This window comes from Centrocercus urophasianus, unplaced genomic scaffold (assembly GCF_019232065.1).
Source record: "Centrocercus urophasianus isolate 14NV4802_14NV808 unplaced genomic scaffold, USGS_Curo_1.0 seq_13, whole genome shotgun sequence".
In the NCBI taxonomy this organism is placed as follows: Eukaryota; Metazoa; Chordata; class Aves; order Galliformes; family Phasianidae; genus Centrocercus; species Centrocercus urophasianus.
Window position 1 is genome coordinate 20241332 of NW_024884475.1, and position 20047 is coordinate 20261378.

The following is a 20047-nucleotide window of genomic DNA, read 5'->3' on the forward strand; positions in this document are numbered from 1 at the left end:
TTCATAGTTAATTCATTTTGTCTTTTTTTTTTACTGATAACAGATTTTTTCCATTATTGACAAAGAGCAGCAAGAGGCTTGAGATAGCAATTATCATAGGCACCTATAGAACATGTTCAGTGGATAGCCAGAAGACAGAATGAGGAACAAGTCAGCTATGCTTGGTCATTTGCTGAAGAGTAACCAATAACACAATTTCGGTAATTAAAAACTGCGGAAGAATTATTTACAACAAAATTCATTTCCTTAAGCAAGGAATGTTCTCAGTCAGAAGCCTTCATTTTGTTGAAAGCACAGTATAAGATGTGGACTGCTTTGAGCATGATCAATTCTATTTATACTCCAGTATGAAATGGACTCATCTGAGACATGAATTTAAAGAATGTCATACAAATAACAATTTGAATTTGCTAAAATAAAAGGTGAAAGATACTTCAATTGAAGTTGATGTTAACATTCTAAATATCCTGAGGCTTCTCAGAGTCAGCGCGGGAGGACATAGATCAGGTGCAAGTTTCACACCATGGTATGCCACCTGCAAAGCTGCATAGTTGTATTGCAGCCTCAGAGCATGTACCACATAAAACTCATTTTTTGCAGTTTCATTAAAACATCATCATATGATGAATAGAACAGCAGCAGTCAGAAGCAGAAAATTGTAGTTTCTGAAATACAGACTGAATGCTAGCCATTCAGAAAGTAAGCTTGTTCCACACTTTTAGGTGTCCTACTTCAGCAAATGTACTGGTGACAGCATGCTGTAAGTAGAATAGGATACAATGGACTATATAAATAACTCGCACACAGTAGCCACCTGCTTTACTCCATAAAAAAGGAACTAACTCCTCAAGTAGCTTTTCTCTGAGGAAATAAAAGCTACCCAGAGAAGAGCTGTTTAAGTCTATGCCCAGCACAGCCCCCCGAGCGAAGCACAGCACTACACTTGTTAGCACATAGAAAAAAAGGCTATAAGCCCAGAGATACAACCCTGAACAGTCCCCCAGTTCCTGCCCTTCTACCAAGTGTTGCCCAGGCATAAAGAAATTAAATTCAGAAAGCGCTACTACATCCACAAGGCACAGAGATTTGTAGTTACAGAGCAGGAAAGGTCTCTACTGTTCAGATGTGCTTCATGCTTATTGTTCCCATACACACCCATACCTGATTTCCACACATCTGCACTTCCACTGCCTCTGAGTTCCTCTACCATGTAAACTGTAGTGCTGGTGACCAATTCTTTGTGAAATGTGAATTTAAGAAGAAAATTCCCTCAACTTAGTCCAAAATTCATTGCTCTGGGACTTGGCCTTTTCCTATTCTTGACAAACTGAGAAGGATTTGCCCTGCTCTCCCCCTGCATCCCACCATGAAGTGTCCAAATGACAGTCTCCCTTCAGGCAGCCACTCCGCACACCTGCATACAGCACGACAAGAGGTGAAGGAGAATGAAATGGAGAACAACTCTACTTCCTACAACAGGCTCAGGTTCTATCTCCAGCAAAATTTCCTGTTATTTCCTATGAAGTACAATCTGGGCCTTTAGAAAGGTTACCAGGACAAAAGAAATAGAAAGTCCTTCAAATCAGGAAGACTGTTCCACCAGTAGAGAACTGCATGCCAAAAGGAACTTTCCTCAATTTTAATATCATCTATCATTTTTTTCAGTTGGGAAAAAAAAAAGAAAAGAAAAGGAGTTTACATCATTCTGGGGGCACAAAAGGTGAACTTTCAAAAGATATTTTGGTTCCATCTATCATAACAAAACCCCAATCTCCAGCATGATTACAGTACAGTACTGACTGCATTGACTTCTTAGCTCCCTGGCCCAGCACAGTGGTGATTTTAGACCTCATTCCCCCTGCTATATCATCTCCTACTGAAATTGCTGCACAAGTCTGCAGTCCAACCCTAAAATCAAGTGGTCTGATGATGCCTGACACAGAGGTGCGTATGAAGAGGTGTGTCATTGAATTCCTCCATGTGGAAAAACTGGCATCCATTGACATTCATCAATGTCTACTGAACACTTATGTAGATCAGTGAGCGTGAGCACAGTGAGGCAGTGGGTGGTGTGTTGCATCAGCATTAACAGGTTATCACCCCCAACATTGCAGGTATTTATAAGTGCAGCATGCAGGTTCATGTTTGTTGTGGGTGAAAAGTTAATGGTGATGACTATGTTGAAAAAACAGCTTTTGTAGCTGAGAATTAACTGTATCAAGTTGTGCTGTTGTGTTTTCTGTATTTGTTTTAGTTCCGAGGGAGAAAATAGCAGGAATTACTTTTAGAGCAACATATATATTTTAAGTACAAGAATACAAGAAAGAACACAATTCTTTCTTTCATGTAAATGAATTTGATTTTAAAAATAAAATGCGAGACAAAATGCAATAGTGTAAAAGCTAACTAGGCTTAAAAGTACGCAAAATTATGTATCAGATTGTCATTAGCAAAAAAAATTATTAAACTGCCAGTAGATTTCTGTTATTATGTTCTTCTGCAACTTCAGACACTCACAGGAGAAATATATTTCTGTCATTCTTGCACCATTTGGTTTCTCTTGGTTGTTATGGTAATAGGTCATCTGTATCAAAAATCAGATTAAAGGAGGTCATCTTCAGCAAAATACATTTCCTAAGCCAAAAATACAATTATCAGCTAATTTTAAAAGGAAAATTTGAATCATAAGAATTAAATAATAGTGTCTCAGCCTCTGTTATTCAAGAGAAATTACTTCACACAGACTTCAGCTAATCAGGAAAAATTTGTACAAACACTTTGCTTGCTATATTTTCCTTTCTAATTTCCTCCCATCTGCAAGATATATTTTTTTTTCTTTTAAATATATATATTTTTTTAATAGAAACAAACTGTGTTCTAAGTGTAGTATTGAAAGCTAACAAAATTTGCTATTAATATGCAATGGTATTTGGCACTATAAAAAAAATCATTGTGACATGAGGAATTTGAGCATTCTAAAAGTCAGGTAACAGGTAGTTCTGTGCAGTCAATGGAATAAATATTTTATCTGTAATTTGTGTGTATATTACTGTAAAACTTGTGGTTTTAGACTAGTAATTGGATAAGCTTTTATATTCTCTTTACTTACGTTAAATCCTTTTTAATAGAATCAGCCAATCGTGTCACAAAATGCATTAGCATTTTTTCTTTAGCCTTTTGTGAATCATTACATAAATAAAGATGGGGCAGGAATAGTACTTTGACAGTCTTTAAATATTTTGTATGCCTGATCTTTCTCAAAACATTGAAGTGCTTGCCAATATTTAGAAAACAATGCTTCACAGAGCATCTTCAAAGAATCAGTAGATATATCAACCATCAGGTATAACTACTCAGTACATTATACATTTAGAGAAGTAAAACAAGAAATAGTATTGATATGACAGAATACAACACTGGGACCAGTCCTTTAAAAAAGAGAAACAAATGTGGGTATAAAGATTCACATGCAGGGATCGAAGTCCTACATATTAAGTCAAATTGTACAAACACTGCTTTCACTGCAGACCCAAGAGTTTAAGATTTACAGGATTTTACCCAGTAGTAGAAGTTGCTTCTTGATTTATCTCAGAAATGAGATAAAACGTTGAAAAACGTGTAGAATTAAGATTCTTTTTCCCTCCAGAATTTCTACACCAGCCTAAAAACATGGAACACAATATTCTTATCTGCTGAAAAGAAGCATTCAGTATTGGTTAAGCCTAAGCCAAAAAATAAACAAACAAACAAACAAATAAAAAGCCCTTAAGAACATGCTGAAGTCCTATTTATTGCATAAGGTTAAATCCCATCTGGTACAAGAAAGCATTAGCAGTTGGAAAATTACACTGAACTTTTATCACTTACCAGCAAGAATTCAGCACTGATTGTCAAACTCTGAGTTCATGCACATCCCTCTCTCTAAATCTTCCTCACCAGGTATATACACAGAGTTATAATGGACATCTCCTAATTATCCTGTAACTTGGTTCCTATTTAGAGCACTCTCGCTGTGGAAAAACATTCACAAGTCCTCTCTTCACTTCCTACCATTGTCAAGAGGTAGACACTTTAAGCTCTTTGCCATAGACAAAAAAAAATTGAGACATCTGGATAAAGTAGATTCTAAACAGCTGAACGTTTCTGAGATTATGATGAATCCATCCTCAAAGTATATTTTGCAAAAAGCAGTCTAGGGCCCTGAAGGGTATATCTCAATGAACAGGGTAGACCTAACCTTCAAGAAGTACTCAAGTGATATTCAAGAGCAGGACATTATCATTGCTGCAGCAACTTTGAGTGAATAAATCTTTGTTTTGAATTTTGGTTTCAGAGCTTTAGAAAAAGGCTTCCATCAGATACCTAATAGTTCTCAAGCTCCTGAATATACCAGCACAACAGCGTGCCCCTAAAAGTTAAAGTGCAGGATAGTACAGGGTTTAGACAGTAAATAGTGGTTTGCAGATGTAGTAAAATGCTGCTTATTTGGATTGAATGCTTTCAGCCAAAGACAAAAGTCACATATTCGTGTTAAATAATTAGGAGTTTTAAGAGAAAAGTAAAACTAGAAGAAAAAGGCTGATATATTTGGTTACTAAAACAAATAGTAGAAACAGAAAAATCAGCAAGGGAAATACCAAGAGATATGTCTGCTAGAAAAACAAGAAAATAACACATATATGATCATTTTTCTCAGACTTGGATACAAAGTGGGGAGAAAAAAAAAGACAAATAAAAGGTGGAAAAAAAAGAGAGATGGAGTAAAAAAAAAAAAAAAAAAGTATAAAATCAGAAAGCTTTAGCAGTGTAGAAGTAGACTATAGTACTCATCCAAAGTAGACTATAGTACTTATCCATATATATATATTTACATGAAGTCATCAGAAAAAAAACTGCTGGAAGTAGAAGGAATTTTGCATAGAAAGTTAAGACCTCTTACAAACAATTTGCAAGTAGATGTCAAAGATGGAGACAACATGGTAAATCCCTAGAGGGTCTATAAGCTGATGTAAGAGGTCAGAACTAACTTTCACACATCAGTACGTAATCATTGTAGAAAAGAAAAAAAGAAAGAAACATACTAGAATTTGAGTGTGGAAAAAAAAAAAAAAAAAAGAAACAAAAATTGGAAAAGGAAAAAAAAAATAAAAATAGACTAAAATGAAAAAAAAAATATGAACCCAAACATAACAATGTGCTAAACTAACACACTAATAAAAAGTAGGGTAAAATAAGAAGAAATATTCTATGACCATAGATACAAGCAAATGAAACAAAAATACACAAACGCAGAAAAACTTGTAAATATGACTTCACGTTCAGTGTTATTAATTAGCTAGGATTCTTGACCAGGACTTCAGAAAAGATTTAACTTCACATTTAAGAGGAAGCACAGAAATCTAAGTTGTCTGATCAAAATCAATTTTTTTTTTTTTTTACTAGAAAAAAAAAAAAAAAACAAACCACTGAGATTGACAAAGTTTTCTGCAACAAGATTCTGCTGACACAGAATCACAGAATCACAGAATCACAGAATCACAGAATCACAGAATCACAGAATCACAGAATCACAGAATCACAGAATCACAGAATCACCCGGGTTGGAAGGGACCTCAAGGATCATGTAGTTCCAACCCCCCTGCCTAGCAGGGCCACCAAACACACACATTCAGATCACGTTGCCCAGGACCCCGTCCAACCTGGCCTTAAACACATCCAAGGACGGGGCATCCACAACCTCCCTGGGCAGCCCGTTCCAGGGCCTAACCACTCTCCTTGTATAGAACTTCCCCCTAACATCCAACCTAAATCTTCCCTCCTTCAACTTGGATCCATTTCCCCTAGTCCTGCTGTTGTCAGCCCTTTTGAAGAGTTTACTCCCCTCGTGGGTGTAGGTTCCCTTCAGGTATTGATAGGCTGCACTGAGGTCACCCCGCAGCCTTCTCTTCTCCAGGCTGAACAAGCCCAACTCCCTCAGCCTGTCCTCATAGGGGAGGTGCTCCAGCCCCCTGATCATCTTAGTCGCCCTCCTCTGGACCCTTTCCAAAATCTCAATGTCTTTCTTATATACATATGAAATTAACAAGACTCTAATAGTCGGCAAGCATGATTCTAGATTCAGCAGTTCATGATCTTCTGCTGTAAGCAGCAAACATTTGCAACTAGTAATATTCCTCATACCACTCTTTGCATAGATTTCCAGGCATAAGGCTTTCAAGTTGCCTGATTAAGATGACTTCACTCATATTAGCAAGAAAAATCATACATATTCCCAGAAGATAGAAGTATCTGAGCATTGCGTCCCAGTCCTGTAAAGATCCATCTTACTTCTCACAAACAGGAAATTTCTGCTATTTTTAAGGTGCTAAATGACCTTAAAGCATAAAAGAAAGAGTACTGTTATCCTTGAGAATACTTCACTTGATTGGTATGACTAGCAAGAATACCTTCAATAAGGGGTGGGTATTTTATAGCTAGAAGTAGATATGCATCTCTAATCTAGTTTATATTAGTTTTATAATCTCGTTTATACTTCCCTAATGGTCTGAGAAAAGGATACTTATAGTAACATACTAATCCCCTCCTAAAGTCAACCTATGAAATCAGATTTAAAAAAAATCATGCCCTAAATGTGAAAATGCCTCAAAAAACTTGACAATTGTATAGGCTTGCATTATCAACTTCCACAAAGAAAGCTTGAGAGCAAGGCTGTATTTTTTAGCTCTTGAGAACACTGATGTAAGTCCCGCAGACTAATCACTTAGGTGAGGTGGTAAAAGCTAATTCATTACTCTTTGCAGAGCTAAGATCACGTAAAATATTGATAACTCATATCTTATTTCACCTATATCCAACCTGTCCTCTACAAAACAAAAGACAGTACTAATTTTTCTCCCTGGCTTCTTTTCATGTCTTTCATGACTGCTATTATTTTCAGCATCTTCTTCAGCTTCTATTAAAAACCATTTCACCTACATGATTAATTCTCTACAGCAGATCAAAAATTCCCAGGAAAGTTAAAAAGGCAAATATAACACAACTCCGTTGGTTTGATAGGAAAGAGATTTTACATATATAACTGTGTGTGAGTGGCTTAAAATATGCCATTTTTGTAAGCTTATTGATTTCACAGATTCTGAAAACCTATAGTTTAAAAGTAGTTTTCACTCCCTAATTTTAAGCCTCATAAATAGTCAAAATGTATGTTTCTAACTTATAACAATCAAGATATTATTGACATTATTATTTCCTAGATAAGAACATACATTTAAGTTGCAACTAAAATTTGATACATAGGTTCTAGTGATCTTGACAATTCATTCTGGGATAAAACTGATAACAGAGGAGCAAGTACAAGTTATACAAACTACATTATTGTGAGGGCATATTGAGGCAGTCAAGAAACTGTGGACACTGAGCTATGCCTACTTATTGTGGTTCATACTTCCTTCTGTCACATCGTACCAGTGTAACCTACCCAGCTCCTCACTTTACTGGAAGCAGATTCTATTCATCCCTGAGTGGGTCTAGTTTACAGACACTGCAGCTCAAATAGGCAAATCTACAGTTCATGTCATAATTTCATATGATAATCATGCCTTCTCTCCCAGCAACTTTCTCATCAAGATGCTTTTACACACAATGTTAGAAAAAAAACAACTAAATGCTGTTTTTAACAACAACAAAATCAATTAAAATAGCACAGGAATGAAAACACAATAGTATTTCTCCACAAAGAAATGAGAAGTGTTCTTATTCAGAAAAGATGTGTGCTGTGGACTCAATGTCAGATCTCAAACAAAATAGAGGTTAAGAAAATGCAAGGAGGAAGGGATAAAGAATCAATGGCAGAAATATTTGCAGGGAACAGAACTTCTCTAGAAGAGTTTTCAATACAGTAAAATATCACAGTATCTTCTGTTTCCAAACAGAAACTAGACACTCTGGCCAGTTTAGACTATCATTCTTATTATGCAAAACCTGCCATCAACATCTTGCTCTCATATTTTAAGCTGTTATACAGAAAGACACTTGAATTGTAACCATGACTCACCCAAGAGGCCCTTGACTCATTCTTTTATTAATATAACTTTTTCATCTCATGAAGTACACAGAAAAGGCAGACAGTAGACTGAAGAAAATGTTATTTCTGTCTGCCTCTAAGGCTTCTTATCAGTCTTAGTAAGATTCACATTTTTTCAGGGATATAGGTGTTCTGAGGGATCAACATTAAAGGATTTTTAATAAATTATCTACCTGAAATTAACTTTTCCCTCTTAAATTTGAAGTCTATTTGCTTTAGTTTCTTCACTTTCTTCATTTCATTTTCAGCACTTCCAAATGGTCAAAATCAAGTCCAGCTGAATGTGTTTCCTGCAGTCACCTTCTAGATTGGACTGAAGACAGGACACCTAACTGGTTTTAGGCCTGGTCCGAATTAAAAGGGACGTGCAACAGAAGAGAAAGCAGCTCTATATGGCATGGGAGGCAGGACTAACTGCAGTAATGAATGCTGAAGTGGTAAGAAAACACAAAGATCTATCTTTCCTCATTAAAGCCTTGTCTAATTTTTATAAGATAATTGCAATAATCCATTTCCTCAAAAGACCCTCCTTTACTGATCATCCCAATAGTTTCTACTGTACTTCTTAGGAGTAAATAAAGGTAGCTAAGAGAAGCAAGTGAATCCAAATTTTCTCTGCCAAGTCTACTTGCTTTCTTTCCCTAAAAACCTACCCATAACACTCCTTCAAAGAGTGTTCAAAAAGACAAAGAAGCCCAAGCAAGGCAATCTACCTCCATTAAGTCATATGAGCAGGACACAGAAATTATCTACACCAATGAGATGATACATTCTGCAACAAGCCCCACTGTCTCCTTTTCTATTTATGCAGAATCTCTGATCACAGACTCATCTCAGGCTGTACGACACCCTTTGCATCAAGTATCCTAAAAAGGCTTCAGGAGCACAGAAAGATAAACCTCCATGGCAATCATCTTCTGGAGAAAACAAGATAGGACAAGCAGAAAGCTGCAGGTGACATTCTTGTCAATGGATAAGCCACTGCAGCCGTCAGGCAAAAAGGCCTGTGCTAAGGCACTTAATTTGGCTTTCAAGTCTGCATTTTCTACTTAAAGAAATAAGAGGGTCTTTCTCAGATTGAAAATTGAAATGGAATGCATTCTATTCATGCCCCTTTAAGTTTCCAAGCCCTTTTTAATTACCTTATGTCCCAGTTACGGCCATGCTGATGCCATGTAACTGAACAAGGAGCTAAAGGAATGAAGCAGAAATCCAGGACATTGAATAAGTGTGTCTGAAATAAAACTAGCTAAAAAACCCCAACTTGTGTCAGCAAGAAATGAAAACCACAAGGATTCCTGCACATTATAATCCCAATATTGAAAAAATGGCACTGAAACTTCAGCTCCTTGCAGGTTATTGACAATTCTTCCACAGGTAATACCAAAAAAAGAGTTAAACTTCAGCATCCTGGCTGCTGACAACATTTTATGCCTTTGGTGCTTTCAGACTATTTTAAGTGTGGTAATGACGCACAGCACAACGGACACCGCAAAATGCGTCTCAGATTTAATTTGCATTGGTTCGTGTCATTTAAAAGTTGAAATAATTAAATGCTTGCACCTCCGTTTGGGACTAGAGACACTTTACTATAAAATGCTTAATTAAAGTACTACCATTATTTCCTCTGTATTTACTGATTACTATTTTTCTACAGGTTAATCCATAAGATAACGTTATCCTTTCTCAATGAATTTTCTGCATGTATACCACTCAGCTTTTACTGCGCTGAAATATGAAAGTCACGAGATTGAAGTGTGCAATAAGCATGCTAGATCTTCTTGGTTCCTTGGTTTTCAGCTGGTTTAAATTTATACTTCTTCAAGGCAGTTCATGTAGCCATAACAAATTTAACTTAACTCCTAGATTTTATAAATATTTTCCTAACATTGAAGTTGAACAGGGCAGCTTCACCAAGTCAAGCAGTGAATACTGTCATTCCTTGTCCTTTTTCTTTAGCAATGCAAGATATATATATGTGCATATATATATATATATATATATATGCACATATATATATTTTGCTACATCCTACTGGCACAAAAAAGAAAAAAAAAGGAATAAAAGATTTACCATTAAATTTAAAGATTTCCAAAATTACTGTAAAATAAAGCTATAAAGAAAATTATCTCAGATGTTAGAAATCTTCCTAAATGCTAGAAATGTGTAAGAAAGATGTACCTTGTAGGCTCAGAAAACATTTTGTACCCCTCATCTAAACAGAAAAACATTTTGGGTGAAGTATAAAGTTGTTTTTATAATGTGGAACATATGGAACTGGGTCTTCTATTCTATTGGGTTTATCAAATCGTTTACACTTCAAAATAAACCTATCATTTTGAAATGAGAGAAGGAAACATTTGCTTAAAAAAAGTTTAAATGAAACATGACTGCTTCTCTGTTAGTTACAAAGGCCAAATTCAAGAGAAAGCTGTGTCATTCTTGTTGTTGAATACAAGAGTTGAGGTAAATATTTTGCCTGCTCTATTTTTTGTCAGAAAATCCACTTCTCAATTGCAGGATCTCAAATATACAGGAAGCAAACAGCTGTAATGAACAGTAAGTTCTACAAAAATAATATACAAAATACTATGCAGTCTAAACATAAAGACAAAAATTCCAGTCTCCTTCCAGAATTATACTTGTCAAGTTTCATCAGATTCTCGCAGAAGTGCTTAGAGCACAATTCTGACAAGCAGAGCAGGATATTTCTTACAGATTATGGGCCATGCTGCACTTCTCAGTCAGATTTCTTGCAAGTACCTTCTTTTTCCATGATTAAATCTGTGAAGGTCATCTTCAAATTTGGAATAATGGAAAGCTGAAGGGAGGGTTATCTACACATCCTGGACTATGGAGTCTTCTGAGTACATTTTTTTGAATGGATTGTCTGATCTAACATTTCACATTTGTTTAACAAAAGTATAAAATTCCTGAGAAAAATAACCTTCAAGCCTGTGACAAAAATCCTGATAATATAAAATAATACTAAGATGAAAGGTGTTTATCTTTGGTGAACAAATTGAGTGACAGCAGATATATCAATTTCTAAAAAAAAAAGAAAAAAAAAAAAAAAAAAAAAGCTGTGAAAATTAAGAGAAATTTGATATAATTTTAATTACATATATTACAGTTAAATGTATTTACAGAAGCTATTTTTTCATGAGCATTAGTAATTTTCCAGGAAGTACTATTAAGTAATTATTCAAAGATATTTTAGGAAAACAAAATACACAGAAGTTAGGGTTGTTTGTTTTTTTGGTTTTTGTTTTGTTTTTATTGTTATTATTTAAACTGAGGGCAGATTATTCTTAAAGACACGTGACCTAACAGTTCTAAATATTATTTTTAAAGAAGTGAACTGTTTTGAACTCTTGTACTGACTTCCAGAGGAAAAAATACTCAGTTTTTGAATACATTCGAAAACAGTGAGGAAGGTATTACAATTATCCATTACATATTTCTATAAATATTCCCATACTGGGGAAGCCTTAGTTTTGTCCATAATCAGCAATGAGAATAGACTTACAGGGTTGATTTTTCAACAAAGAACAGCACCTGGAAATAAGTGCTAAATGAAATTAATATACTGTACAAATCTACAAGCAAAGGAATTCCATGAACTTTGATTTGTACTCTCTAGAACCCTGGTTGCAAACAGGCATTCTGTGGATGGGTACAGATGAAAACATACTTCAGTGAATGAAGAGACAAGGGCTGATTGATAACAAAAAATCTCCCAGAGGTGTTGAGAACATACTTTATACCCAAGATGCTCTTACTTTCTCTGTATTTTAATGCCTGCAACCAGATTGCAAAACTTAGTTAAAAGATGATTTTATGCAATATTTAGTAAAAAAGCCAATGTACAATCAGCATAACTAGCCTAAAAATAAGCAAATATACTAACAGTATAAAGCTTGATCCAGATAATATGAGTATTTACGTTTCCATGTTTCAATCCCCCTGTTGAGAAAACTACTTTTCATTTAAATACACTATTTAGAGTATCCTAGAGAACAATAACTCTCTGCAGAGTTGCAGTAAGGAACTAAAGAGATAAATGAAGATATTGTGTGTAGCATGTATTTTAAATGTATGCAAATGTGCAACAGTATATGCTGAAGAAAATCAAAGGATACGACTTACACAAGTGTCTATAAATCTCTGTATAATCAGGTAGTACAAGTGTAAGAAGGGCAGTTCTATTTAGCTCAAAGCTTCTAGCAACATCACTTTAAAATAAATGAACGGAAAACACCAAGATCAGACAAACCGTCACCATTACAAAGCCAAGAGGGCTCACCATAGATGACTTCCTCTCAACAAGCTGCACCTGACAGTTAGGCCTATCCCTCATCAACTCAGAAAGAGGGATTCTGCTTACTAAACTACTGTAAGCATTATTATGCAGAACCTAAAGATACAGGTTCTCAGACAACTAAGACCTCTTGCTCAACTTCTTACTCCCACCTCCAAAAGCCTTCTCTACAGGTAAATGTGCAGTTTCTTCAGAAAGCTTGTTTAAATATCCTGCAGGTGGTTATAATATCCCTCACACTACCTTTTCTCTAGCATTCAGCAGAACTGGAACACCCCATCTACTATGTATCACTCTCCCAGAGAAAGGCCTTACCCACCTCTTGCCTGAAGAAGAACCACAAAGGAAACCAGACAACCTGCATTGCTACCCCACTACCACAATTCTTCCAAACGCCCAAAAAATCCTTCACCTCCCTTCAGAGTTCATTTTTTCAACTAATTTGTTAAAACTTTGCAGTTATTCTTCCTAGTACTGTAATAAGCAACAAACAATACATTCAAATGCATTTGTTTCCTAATGTCAAAAGAGAACAAAGTGTCTATGAACTAACATTTGAACTACTCAGATCACAATACTCCTTTACAAAACAGCGTGGCGAGCATCCTTTCTTCTTTCCCACTTTGTGCATATCTGGAAGTTCCAAAATTCTCACTAAGATACAGTGAATGGTTTCCACCACAGCTGAAAGCAGCAGCGCACAGAGATCATGCCCTGCTCTTCTCTACTACTACAGGAAATCATAGCTTTTATAGTTAGTAAGAAACAAGGTCATTGTTGCTCTATGGGCTGTTTTTCAATTCCTTCAGTTGATACGATATGAAGTGTGAGAAATTTAAGTACCACGTTTCTGCTGTTTTCTATTCTTCCATCTCTGCAGTACAAAAAGCAAATTATTAAGAGAGTCTTATTCAGCAAGACATTGAGTTATAATTTTCTCTGCGTTTCCTTACAAAGGAAAGAAACATGTCATAGGGGAGGTGAAAAGTACAATTGCTATGTTTTGATTTAGCCTTCCAAAAAAAAAAAAAAAAAAAAAAAAAAAAAAAAAAATCACAACTAAAGGAAATTTGCAACATGCACAACTAAAGTAAATAAAATTTTGTATACGGAAGAAGCCCAAGATGATTTAACCAAGATACTAGTATCACTTCAATACTCATAGCAACAAAACCAGCCCTCCCAATATTGATAGATAAGAAAGTCTGTATCTGTAGATACATGAATAGGAACTGTGTACAGTGACAGTACAGTGTTTTAGTTTCAGGTGGGACAGAGTTGATTTTCTTCACAGTGTCTGGTGTGATGCTATGTTTTGGCTATAGGAGAAAAACAGTGTTGATAACATACCAATGTTTCTAGATGTTGTTGAGCAGTGCTGAAAAGAGCAAAGGACATGTCCATTTTCTTAGCTTCTCCTATTACCCTGCCAGCAAAGTAGACTGAAGAGGCACAAGAAACTTAGGACAGAACCAGGACAGCTGATCTAATCTGGACAAATGGAAATTTCCCATACCATGTGATATCATGCAGAAAAAATGTCTGAAAAGGAGAGAGTTCATCAGGTGAGCTGCCACTGCTTGGGTACTAGCTGGGTATCAGTCAGCAAGCGGTGAGCAACTGTTTGTGCATCACTTGTCATACACCTACACAGATGTAATTTTCATAAATATAACCCTTTTTTCCCTCCCTCTTCCTTTTCTATATCATAGTAGATACAGGTTGATATAAAAACTAAGTTCTACAATTTTTTTTTTTTTCCTATCTTTTCCTAATCCACAGTCAATTTATTCCAGAACCTTACTGCCCTTTAAGCTTCTTGTTCATATATAACCCAAATTTCCTATCTTATAGTTTAAAGTCCTTCTCCCTTGTGCTATCACCATAGTCCCTGATAAAGGATCTCTCTTCACGTCCAGTCAGAGTAACAGAAAGGAAAACATATCTTCTTTGAACATGGAGAAAACTTGTGTATTCATGTTCAGCAGAATAGACAAGTTACAGTACACATTCCTTTTGTACCCACATGGTTTCAAACTAGTCTAGCTACATCTTCAGCAGACTGAAACAGGCTATTTTATAAGCTCACAGTTGCAGATGCAATTAAGGGGACTGTAGGCTAAGCCTAGTCACCAGGAAACAACAGCAGTTACGCATGCATTGTCAATTTTAATTTAATGTCCTACGGGAATAAGAGAAGGATGATTACTCTCCTGTATAAACAGCCAAGGTAGCTCATTAATGGAGCTCTACCACCTGTTTGTCACTCTGCTCCCAGTGCCTTAGGCAATAGGGACAAGAATAAAACTTAAAACACACAATTCAAAGAACCTGCTAAAAAACATTATTCTGACTTATTCTGGGCTGTAACTCATCAGTTTGAGCATCAGAGTTCACACCTGACATTAAGAATTGCAGTAAGTTCATATCTATCTCTGCCTGAAGCCTTAAACATACAGCTGATGCTGAAAAAAAAGAATTACATACTGAATGACAAAAGGAAGAAAACAAAAAAAGACTAAAAACAAAAGCATACGTTTCCTATATTGGTACATTTATTATAGCTAAACTGTGGGGAAAATTCCAAGAGACTGCACTGTTAGCAGTTGCATCAAGTCTATAATCACAATACATCAAGTAATATAAGGTAATTTATTGTACATTTAGTGCTTGTTGTTGCTATATTTTCTTCCAACAATAGCTTTGGCTTATTTGCATAATATATTCTGCTTTTTGGAAGCTGATTAACTGTTTGGAAGTTGATGTGAGAGTTTGAAAAGACAGCAACTGTCAACATGGGCTGCTAATCAAAAGCTGGCATTGAGTGGAAAAAAAAAAATAAATAAAAGTCACACACACTGTGAGAACCTTCTTGCTCAGTAAAGAGCTGTGAAACATAGCACTGATTAGCCATCATCTTCATAAAGCAAAGATCCAAAGACAGCATGCTAAGACCGTAGAACTTTAAATACACAGAAAAGTATCTCTTTCTCACACTTCTGCCCAGGAGAAGACAAAGAGCAACTCCTATAAACAATAACGAAGCTCTTCCAACAAAACTTCTGAAGAACTTTAAAGGCCAACATTTTATGAATTAAGGCTGTTCAGAGGAGCTCGCCACCTCCTGACATTAATTATTTTGTTGTATTGTTCATTGATGCACTTTGAGGTTGATTAGACCTTCTAATCAATTTAGTAATCAGTAAGGATTAATTTCTCTCTCACCCCATGAACTGCTTTTGTAGAAATATTAATGTTAATCAGTGGTGCAGGCCTTCTACTCTCACATTAAAAACTCAGGTAACAGGGTAGCAGCTGAGATAGATTGTACAGCTAAATTTAATTTCATAATAATTATAGATTATAATTACAGTACTATTATTGCACTGTTCAATAAATTTATACATAGCTACACATGATTACAGCTTACACTATGATTGCTATACGTAGCTTATGAAATAGCTTCACAACTACTGTATTTTGATGAGTCTAGTTCAAGAGCCTTTGCAAGACCAACTCCAAAAAAATATTACCCTATACCTACTAACAGACTTGGAAAAGAATCTCCACCTGGAGCATAGGGAATAGCAGCAGGCCTGTCAGTAATAAGCAGATTCATTTTAAAAAGCATTTTTGAAACAATTTTAAACTGAAAGACAAAACAATAAGGAAAGTATGCTGTGTCAAAGCTTACTCCTTTTGTTTGTTACATTCACATAATTTAATCAAGAAAAGACAAAATCACAAATATCCACTACAACTAATAAATTCAAGGATTTCATTCCAATTCCACCACCATTCACAAAAAAAAGAAATCAATATAGCATATCATCAATGAGATCATCTGACTTGAGGAACTGAGTACTGGATTATGGTTTTTTGTCTTCTGAGTGGGGTGATGAACTTGCTGAGCACCCATTGTACAAAACTCTGATCTCAGTTACCTGCACGAATCCCATAACATGAAACCTGCTAAATTCATCAGCAGGGAATGGGACTTTAAAATGTTTATACTGGGGAACAGGGATTACTATTTTTTTCCACCTTAAAAAAGGATTATCAACAATTACAGAAAGAAATATATGAGAAAAGTTTTGTATGTCAGTATGGTAACATATGTTCTCCTGTAGAAGGAAAAATTCACTCAAAATACAGAGGAAGCTTAGTGTCACATCGCTATCCTTACAATAGCTGACAATTAGTCAATGGAAACAAGTAAGGCTCAGCTTACCTCAAACATTGCATTTGTTTTAGAGCTTGTTAACAAAAGAACTAGACAGTTAAAAGAAAAGTGACCACTGATTAGCTCACTGTCATGCACTTCAGTGACTTTTACAGAAGACAAAATCTGTGACAAAAAGAATTCCATAGCCAACTCATCAATAGGAAAAAAAATTCAAGTGAACATAATACATTTTAAAAGATGTTAGACCAGTATCACGTTTTAATTTAAAAAAAGAAAACAGCATAGACCATAGCAACGTACAGCACTAACATACGTTGCAACTTAGATGAATTACTGAATGTGCAAAATCAATATCTGTCTGCCTTCACAGAACAACACAGGTGGCTGGACATGGAGTTAAAGTGCTTTCCATAATGAAAATTTACTGTTAAGTGTAAGAGAGGTTAAAAATAAAAGAAGAAAAAAAAAGTTTTGTTTCTTAAGCCTTCACACATAATTTAAATTATAACTACAACAAAGGCTAAGACACAACACGCGGATTTACCAGTTCCTTTCCCCTAATTCTCATAGCTGCCATTCCCTCATCCCCCCTTTTTTTTTTTTCTGATGTTATCTTGTTTCTTTGTCGTTTGATTGTTTTTAAGTAAAGAAGTATTTCTAGCAAAATCTGAACCAGCTTCAGATTTCAATAGTTTATACTCTGGGACCATCTAGGACTGAAATTAGAAGAAAATATTATGTCTCCAACAACCACAGTGAGCATACAGTTATCTGTTGAATATTTTGGCTACCTACAATCCTTGGGCCTCAGTGACAGCCAAATAACACAGAACAAGCCCACAGAGAGAGAGGGATGTAGACAGACTTCTACCCTTTCTACCCAGTCCTTAAGCCCATCAGATACAAGTCAGCTCAAACCCAAGAGCTATTTTAACCATGCCGACCCAGCAACAAGCATGCCTTACTTATTAACACGGTGCATCATTTTTACCTCCAGTTTCCCTCATGTCAACTGCCTGGCTTGTCTTTTTTTTTTTTTTTTTTTCCACTAGCGAGAACACACACTGCTGTCCTCAAACTGACACACAATAAGGCATTTATTTTTCTTCATTTCAAATCAGTAACTGGCCTAGATCCAAAACAAATGAACATTTGTTGTATATGTTATCAGTTTATTTCACTGTCAACAGCTCCAGGAACAAACCTTAGTAACTGTGAACATTCACCTGGTACAAAAAAAACCCAATCTTGTTCAAGTTTCCTTGAGAAGACTTCTAGAAACCTGCTTGAAGAGAAGCATACATATTCATAACCCTGCCAAGGTACTCATCATATTAATGCAGCAAAAATCATTTAATTTCAGAATTTCATTTAATTCCATAAAAGTTGGGCTGTTAAAGTACAGGTAAACAGAACCCCTACTTTTCTCTTAAGAAAGAAGAGTAAACGTTTCTGAATGTTCACTGGATAACAAGTGATGAAGCCAGTAGAGATTTTGATTAGGACTGAGAACATTTGCTGTCCAAACTCACAGTGATGCTTCAGACTGCACGTTCCTGACCCAGAGAGAATGCTCTTTGCCAAAGTTATTGGCAGCTACAGTGTCAGAATGAGTGGTTTTAAAGTTCACATCACAGAACAGTCTTAGAATAGTTGAGTTTGAAAGGGACCTCTAGAGGTTTTCTGATCCAAACCCATCTTAGCAAGGTCACCTAGAACAGACTGCAAAGGGTTATCCAATTTTGGGGGGAAAATAATAAACAGTAGATTAGCATTTACTATACAAGACCTTGAAAGCAATCTTGGTTACTAGAGAATTTATCTCCTAGAGTAATTCAAATCAGCCTCTCTCATTCTCACAAAACAGATAGATGATATTCACTAAAATCTTATACACAGCAGTTTTGGATGAGATCTCAAAAACATTTCATCCATTATCCACTTAAGCAAAAGTACTACTTCTGTTTCCATAAAACTTGTCTGCTTCAACGGAGTTTCTCATTAACCCCTGATTGTGAAGCATTCTTCATTTAAATAGAACAATTTTGTCATCTTCTATGATCAAAAGTAACACCTTCTGTCAATCACACAGAGCATTCCTTTCAATCCAGTGAGCAACTGTACTGCTTTTACGTAAATACTCTGTTTACACTAAAAATTAATTTGGAAAGAGTTGATTTCCAGACTAACCTGAAGGTACATTATGAGTTAAGGGTAACAGTTGAACATACTGCTTCATATTCATCTGAAGAGATAAGCTGCCAGTTATTAGAGGTTTTGGTGTAATTAGCTTTTTAGCACATGCTTTGCTACTTTTTTTTTTTTTTTTTTTCCCCTATTCTGGAATAGATGGAATTGGAGACTAACATTTTCACTGGATCATAGGTGATTTCATAGACTCATAGGACAGTTTGGGCTGGATAGAGTCTTAAAGATCATCTAGTTATTTTAATTCTTATTAAAATAACTGATATAGCTACTTTGTCTGATTCCTTGAGGAAACATAGTTAATACATGGAATCATGATTTACATGAAAAACTAAGTCATTCAGTTTTCACTGAAGAGAATTGCTCATATGATGTATACCACCACTTCCTCTAAAAATCTTCCACAAGGGCATCTTTATTTATCTAAAAATTCAAATTCATTAAATCTGTTGTAACATCATTATATGAGAAAAGATGGATTGATAAAACCTGAAGGAACAGAAATAGAATGTCCTTGTTCTTTATTCAATTGAACTGGGAAATTTCTCTTTTCCCCATACTTCATTTGAATAGAAGTATAGAAGTATCTATATCTTGTCCGGAAACAAATCAGGCTCCCAAGTTTCCTAATATACACTGTGCTAAATTCAAGCAGGTCCTTATTCTTATGGATTTAAATGGTCTCACCTAATTTGTATATGTCAATTTATGCTTGCTTATTAGTTTTTCCAGGATCAACAGCTTAACTGTGGGGAATGGAGCATGGAGTTATTACCAAGACAGATCAAACTCTCAGATCTGCACAGCTGATAGAGATCTTAAGATGCAATACTGAGAAGACATCTATTTTCTTATCATCATGCTCTAAGTACAACACAACAGAGTTCACTGGCTCACTGTGCACAGGATTTTGAGATACCATGGTATATTAAAATGTCATTACAAAGTCCTCAAGTGGTAACTCAAAGTTGGTAGTATTTTTCTTCTCTTGAATACAACCCCTAGTTACCCACTCTTTGAGTTTTTTATGCTATGACTTATCTGCTATAATTGAAGGAAATTCACCTCCAAGAAACATCACAGCAGAGATTTTACACTGTACAAGCAACACCAACGGACACAGAATCATAGGAGTTGGAAGGGACCTCCAGAGATCATCGACTCCAACCCCCCACACAGCAATATTCATGCTGTTATATGGGAAGCATAATTGAAATTACACAATGACACATCAGGTACTACTTTTATG